Source organism: Nicotiana tabacum, chromosome 11 (assembly GCF_000715075.1).
Source record: "Nicotiana tabacum cultivar K326 chromosome 11, ASM71507v2, whole genome shotgun sequence".
NCBI classification, from domain to species: domain Eukaryota; kingdom Viridiplantae; phylum Streptophyta; class Magnoliopsida; order Solanales; family Solanaceae; genus Nicotiana; species Nicotiana tabacum.
This window is the reverse complement of record NC_134090.1, coordinates 165,521,148-165,529,129: the sequence shown is the minus strand read 5'-3', so window position 1 is coordinate 165,529,129 and position 7,982 is coordinate 165,521,148.

Below are 7,982 nucleotides of genomic sequence, written 5' to 3'. Positions count from 1 at the left end.
CTTTATTTGACCGTGAAATGTGAAGATTCGGTAGTCACTCGAGTACTGATTAATAATGGGTCCAGTGCCAATATCTATCCTTTGTCTACATTGAACAAGTTGAAGGTTGATGATGAAAGAATTCATAAGAATAACATCTGCATTCGGGGGTTTGATGGTGGTGGTACAGACACAGTGGGTGACATCATACTTGAATTGACAATTGGTCCGGTCGAGTTCACCATGGAGTTTCAGGTGTTAGATGTGGCGGTGTCTTATAATCTTCTGTTGGGGCGACCATGGATCCACGCTGCCAAAGCGGTGCCTTCTACACTACATCAGATGGTCAAATTCGAGTGGGATAGACAAGAGATCGTAGTACATGGGGAAGACAACATGAGCATTGTAAGTGATGCCATCGTACCCTTCATAGAGACTGATGATAATAAGGGGCCGTGGGTTTACCAGGTTTTCGATACAGTCTCGGTAGAAAAGGTTCCTGAAGGGAAAAGCATCCCGGTCCCCAAAATAACAGATGCAACTGTCATGGTAGCCTCTGAAATGTTGAAAAACGAGTTTGTACCAGGCAAAGGGTTGGGTGCTGATTTGCAAGGTATTGTTCAGCCAGTTTATTTGCCTAAGAATCTGGATACCTTTGGGCTGGGGTTCAAGCCTACGGCGGCAGATGTGAGATGAGCCCGCAAGATGAAGAAAAGAGTATGGGTTCTTCCCAAACCAATTCCACGTTTGTCCAGGTCCTTCGTCAGGCCAAGTATCGGGAAGCAATTATTGGCAAAGGTGTTTGGTCCACTGATTGGTGCGGATGGGAACTTGGAGAAAGGGCTTGAGAAGGTATTTGCTGAGGTGAACATGGTTGAGGCCGGGGAAGGGTCGAGCAAAGCAGATATACAGTACATCGGGCCACATGCTAATGTCAACAACTGGGAAGCCACTCCTCTTCCATCTCGGAGGGAGTCGCGGTAGTGGGTTTTGTTTTCCTTTTGTTCACCTGGATTATTCCAGGGTTTGTAATTCAGTTGCTATGTTCCGTCCGTTTGGATGAGTTAAAACCCTGTTATCTTTACATTCAATGAAATGCAATTCCTTTTCTTTCTTAATTCCTAATTTTTGTCTCCATTTCTTTTTCTTTTCTTTTCTGTACAGTTGTTTTTATGCTGATATCGATGACATGACATGCATGAGGAATCTTCGGCCCAGTTTTAAAAGCCAATCTAACTCAGAAATAATAGTGCAAGAAATCGAGTGTGATGATGAGGTGGAATATGATGATGACGAGGCCTATGAGGAAGTTAGTAAAGAATTAAGTCACTTTGAAGAAAAACCCAAACCTAACCTAAATGACACAAAAGCAGTTAATCTAGGGGACCCAGACAATGTTCGTGAAACTAAAATAAGTATTCATCTGGAGCCACAACTCAAGGAGGGGATAATCAAAGCATTGTTCGAGTACAAAGATGTTTTTGCATGGTCGTATGATGACATGTCGGGTCTAAGTACCGATTTAGTGGTTCACAAATTGCCCAGTGACTCGGCATTCCCTCCTGTCAAGCAGAAGCTGAGAAAGTTCAAAACGGACATAAGTGTAAAGATCAAAGAAGAGATCACCAAGCAGTTCGATGCGAAGGTCATTCGGGTCATGCGGTATCCCACCTGGTTAGCTAACGTTGTGCATATACCGAAGAAAGATGGCAAGACCAGGGTATGTGTCGATTATCGGAATCTTAACAAGGCAAGTCTAAAAGACAATTTTCCGCTGCCGACATCCACATATTGATTGATAATTGTGCCAAACATGAAATTGGTTCTTTTGTGGATTGTTACGCAGGTTATCATCAGATTTTAATGGATGAGAAAGATACAGAAAAAACGGCATTCATCACGCCATGGGGAACATACTGTTATCAGGTCATGCCGTTTGGTTTGAAAAATGCTGGGGCAACTTATATGAGGGCAATGACAACAATATTCCATGATATGATACACAAGGAAATCGAGGTGTATGTGGACGATGTGATTTTAAAGTCTAGACAGCAATCTGACCATGTCAGGGATCTGAGAAAGTTCTTCCAAAGGCTTCGCAGGTACAATCTCAAGCTTAATCCTGCAAAATGCGCGTTCGGGATGCCGTCTGGAAAGTTGTTGGGGTTCGTAATTAACCGCCGTGGTATTGAACTGGATCCATTAAAAATCAAGGTCATCCATGAATTACCACCTCCGAGGAACAAGACCGAGGTGATGAGTTTGCTGGGGAGATTGAATTATATCAGCAGGTTCATCGCCCAGCTCACGACAACTTGTGAGCCTATCTTTAAGCTGTTAAAGAAAGACGTTGCGGTCAAGTGGACAAACGAATGTCAGGAGGCGTTTGATAAGATAAAGGGGTATTTGTCAAATCCACCCGTGTTGGTTCCGCCAGAACCAGGGCGACCTTTGATTCTATATTTAACGGTACTAGACAATTCGTTCGGTTGTGTATTGGGTCAACATGATATCACCGGAAGGAAGGAGCAGGCCATCTATTACCTCAGCAAGAAGTTCACACCCTACGAGGTTAAGTATATTCATCTTGAAAGGACATGTTGCGCCCTAACTTGGGTGGCACAGAAGCTGAAACACTATTTGTCATCTTATACTACTTACCTCATATCTCGTTTGGACCCGTTAAAGTATATCTTTCAGAAGCCTATGCCCACATGGAGGCTTGCAAAGTGGCAGATCCTGCTCACAGAGTTTGACATTGTCTACGTGACTCAGACTGCGATGAAAACACAGGCCTTAGCAGACCATCTGGCTGAGAATCCGGTTGATGAAAATTATGAACCTTTGAAGACTTATTTCCCTGATGAAAAGGTGATGCATGTTGAAGAATTGGAACAAGTTGAGAAGCCAGGATGGAAACTTTTCTTTGATGGGGCCGCAAATATGAAAGGTGTGGGAATAGGAGCGGTGGTTATTTCTGAAATAGGGCAACATTACCCTATTACAGCTCAGCTTCATTTTTATTGTACGAACAACATGGCAGAATATGAGGCATGTATCTTGGGGTTAAGATTAGCTGTAGATATGGGTGTTCAGGAAGTCTTGGTCATGGGTGACTCGGACCTACTAGTACACCAAATTCAAGGAAAATGGGAAACACGGGACTTAAAGCTTATACCGTACCGACAATGTTTGCATGAGCTTTGTCAGTGGTTTCAGTCAATATAATTCAAGCACATTCCAAGGATTCATAATGAAATGGCTGATGCGTTGGCTACTCTGGCATCGATGTTACACCATCCGGATAAGGCTTACGTGGACCCTTTGCAGATTCAGGTCCGTGATCAGCACGCTTATTGTAATGTAGTAGAAGAGGAAGTTAACGGTGAGCCGTGGTTTCATGATATCAAGGAATATATCAGGATGGTTGTGTATCCAATACAGGCCACAGGTGATCAGAAACGAACAATTCGACGGTTGGCAAGCGGGTTTTTCCTTAGTGGAGGAGTGTTGTACAAAAGAACTCCAGACTTCGGGTTGTTGAGATGCATGGATGCGAGGCAGGCCACATCTATCATGACTGAGGTACATTCGGGAGTCTGTGGACCGCATATGAGCGGATATGTTTTGGTAAAGAAGATCCTACGGGCAGGTTACTATTGGCTTACTATAGAGCGAGATTGTATCAGTTTCGTACGTAAATGTCATCAGTGCCAAGTGCATGGAGACTTGATTCATTCTCCGCCATCAGAACTACATACGATGTCTGAACCATGACCTTTTGTTGCCTGGGGCATGGATGTTATTGGGCCAATTGATCTAGCAGCGTCAAATGGGCACAGGTTTATTCTAGTAGCTATAGATTATTTTACCAAATGGGTGGAAGCTAAGACGTTCAAGTCTGTGACCAAGAAAGATGTGGTGGATTTTGTGCATTCGAACATTATTTGTCGGTTTGGGATACCGAAGGTGATTATCACAGACAATGGGGATAATCTTAATAGTCATCTGATGAAGGAGACATGTGAGCAGTTCAAGATTATTCATCGTCATTCCACTCCATACCGCCCTAAGGCAAATGGTGCGGTTGAGGCAGCCAATAAGAATATAAAGAAAATACTCCGGAAAATGGTGGAAGGATCTAGACAGTGGCACGAAAAGCTGCCTTTTGCATTGTTGGGATACCGCACCACTGTTCGTACCTCGGTGGGGGCAAGTCCTTACTCTTTGGTATATGGAACGGAAGCAGTGATACCCGCAGAAGTGGAAATCCCGTCTCTCCGAATCATAGTAGAGGCTGATATCGATGATGATGAATGGGTGAAAAGCCGCCTTGAGCAGTTGAGTTTGATTGACGAGAAGAGATAGGCATCAGTGTGTCATGGTCAACTGTACCAGCAAAGAATGGCAAGAGCGTACAACAAGAAAGTGCGTCCGAGGAAGTTTGAAGTCGGACAGTTAGTGCTGAGACGTATTTTGCCTCATTGGGCTGAAGCAAAAGGAAAGTTCTCCCCAAACTGGCAGGGGCCGTTTGTCGTAACCAGAGTGTTGTCTAATGGTGCATTATATCTGACAGATGTGGAAGGAAAATGTGTAGAAATGGACATCAATTCCGATGCGGTCAAGAGATACTATGTATGATTTCTTTATTTTGATTGTACTTATTTGTAGTTGGCATGTTTTAAAGATTGAAATGACGAAGGCGTTTTGTTCTGCTATCTAAACACTTTTACCCCTTGTCGTCCCCTTTGAGCCTTACTTATTTTCTTTCATATCCCTCTTTCGGAATCAATGTCACCATTAAGAAATGCGAGTGCGGAAGAAAAGAAAATGAAAAGAAAAAAAAGAAAAAAAAAGAAAAGTGAAAAGAAAGGAATAAAAGAAGGAAAAGAAAATTGAAAGTGAAAAGGAAAAAGAAAAGAAAAAAAAGAAAAGAAAATGAAGAAAAGAAAGGAAAAGAAGAGCGGAAAAGAAAAAAAAACAATAACGTAGTCTCCATGACGTGAACTACGTTTGACTTGATCCCGAAAGGGTACGTAGGCAGCCTCTCTGAGGTTCAGTCATACCAAAATAAAATTCAAAAGTCCCCAAGCAAGAAACTGGGGCAGAAGTCGTGGTTGTTGTAAGAAATCTGATTTCGAAAGTTGTAATTTTAACCCATTTTGAAATTATTTTGAGCCTTTCATACCCTTTCTTTCTAGCCCCGTCCAAAGCCTACATTACGGTCCAAAGAAAGACCTTTTGATCAGTCTCTGAGAAATGCCAAGTCAAGCAGGTAAAGGTAATTCATGTATGGGGCAACACTCTGGTTCAAGCAAGAAAAGCAAAAAGATAAAAATGAGAGAGTCTTATTGGTGAAAACCTGCACAGGCACCGTAAGGCGACGGGAGTTGAGAGAGTCTTATTGGTAAAAACCCTCGCGGGCACCTTGAGGCGAAAGTGAGCTAAAAATGATTAATGAAGAAAGGTCTGTTAGTGGAAAATTGTTTCGAGGCGCCACAGGATGAACAGGGCTAAGGTTTGGATAAAGTAATCAAGTGATGGAAATTCTGGGGCAACAAAGGGTGGCGACCAAGAGTTGATTAGTTGGACAGATTGGGCCGATTAGTCCGAAATGCATGTCATGACGATTGGTACCGGCTGTTCCAGTCAGATAAGTTTCTTTCCCCTTTTTTTAGCAGTCATCCAGTTTTGGATTCTTCTTATCCTTAACTCGTAAACTCATTGCATTTCATTCTCTTTGGGGGTTTTATCTGTCTAAAATGTTTCAATGTCAGTTTTGTTTAAAGCAAGTGGAAAGGGATTTGAAAACTCACTATCAGATTTCGGAAAGTGTAAAGCGCGATGTGGTCAGAGCATGTCAAAAACAATGTGATAAAAGGTGGAATACAGGGAATCACCGGAAGTGTCATTGGTGGAATGATTGGGAAATATCGTAGGAAGTGCAAAGGTTCAGAAAAAGGGTCAGAGGTGTGAAACAACAACATGGGTACAGAACACTCGGTTTGTCAGAGTCAGGGGTTCGAAGATCAGTCAGAAAGTCAAAGCGGTTCAGGGCCAGTTCGGGAAGACAATCGGAACAAAACAATGCAGCAGAAAGATCTCCAACAAGAATGCCACCAACTAACCACCATTTTTGAACTGACAAATTTTCTTTGATTAAAACAGGGGCAGCAAAGTTCGTTTGTTTCAAGGGAACTCTCTGTGGAGAAAGGCAGTCACCAAAAAGGTTTGCTTTTTTATTTTCAGGACCCTCCTGGAAAATGGGACCTAGTTTAAAGTTCAGAAATAGCATAATCTAGCATAAATGTATCCCAAAAGAATATAAGTTAGCTTAGAAGTCGGCATGTTCAAGAAAGGATTCAATTAGGAGTTTCCAGGACCCTCCTGAATAATAGGACTTAGCTTTAAGATTTCAATTAGATAACAACATTTAGCGTAAACTCTGTTGTATGGTAGTATAATTCAGACATGAAAGTTGTCACCCTTAAGATAAAATTTGACCTTTGATTTTCAGGACCCTCCTGGATAATGGGGAGTAGTTTAAAGATCCTCTTAGATAGCAAGATTTAGCAAAAGTCACACCCGTAGAAGATATAACTTAGATTTTAATCCAACATTTAGTTAAGAGTTGTGAGGACCCCCCTGAATAATGGGACCCAGCTTTCAAATCCTTAGTAATACTTGGTAATATGGTTTAGTTTTACAATCACATCTGCCCCAGCCACCAAACTGGGGCAGAAAATTTTCTTTGTTTTGTCTATTTGAATTCAGGAGCCCGCCTGGAGAGCAGGGAATACTTTCAGACTCAGAAGTCAGGAGCCCGCCTGGAGAACAAGAGAGTGCAATTTAAGTTTTAGATTTCAAATTCTTTGTTTTGTCTTTGGTGAAGTCAGGAGCCCGCCTGGAGAGCAGTGAATACATTTCAAGTTGAAGTCAGGAGCCCGCCTGGAGAACAAGGGAGTGCAATTTAAGTTTTAGCTTTCAAATTCTTTGTTTTGTCTATCTTGAAGTCAGGAGCCCGCCTGGAGAGCAGGGAGCACTCTCAAGTTAGAAGTCAGGAGCCCGCCTGGATAACAGAGGAATATATTCAAGTTCAAGTTCAGCAGTCAGGAGCCCGCCTAGATAACAAAGGAATACATTCAAGTTCAAGTTCAGCAGTCAGGAGCCCGCCTAGATAACAGAGGAATACATTCAATTTCAAGATTCAGAAGTCAGGAGTCCGCCTGGAGAACAGAGACATACAGTTCAAGTTTCAGTAATCGGGAGCCCACCCGTACAACAAGGGAATACATTCAAGTTCAGCAATTTGAAGAAAGGAGCAACACCTCAGTTTGTAGTTTGCAATGGCAACAAGGGATTTTACCAAGAAAACACAAGACAACAAGGCAACGAGGAAGTACAACAACAAGTTTGAAGAATTTAGATAGGATTTTGTAATTCATAGGTCATAGTTTAGTTTAGCTTCTTTTATTTTGCCATGGTGTAATAAGGAAGGTCAGCAAGCAGTAGCAGCAGCAATCGCAGTGAAATCATAGCTCCTGGTAGTCTCAGCTACCGGACATTCCCGAACTACACTGACCTGATTCCTGTTTAGCCCAGGATATGTAGGCAACCTCTGAAGCAGGGTGCGGTCAGCTCTTTTTAAAAAAAATGCTTCACACAGAATATTCAAACGGGCAAAAATCGCTCATTTCCGCTCACTTATCTTTGCACGAAAACTCTTCGTGTTTCCAGGCAAAGAGGGGCAACAGTGAGCACGTGATTTTTTCCCAAAGCAAATTATTCCCAAAAATTCAAACAAAACAATTTCTTTATTATTTTACAACTTTTTGTGAATTTTGGTGTCATTTTCTGTTAATTGTTGCATTGTATCTGTGCATTTTAATTCATATAAAAGATACAAAAATATGCATTTGCATTTAGGATTTAATTTCATATTTTTAGTATTAATTAGGGGTTAATTTTTTTTAGAACAAAATATGAAGAAAAATAGTTCACTT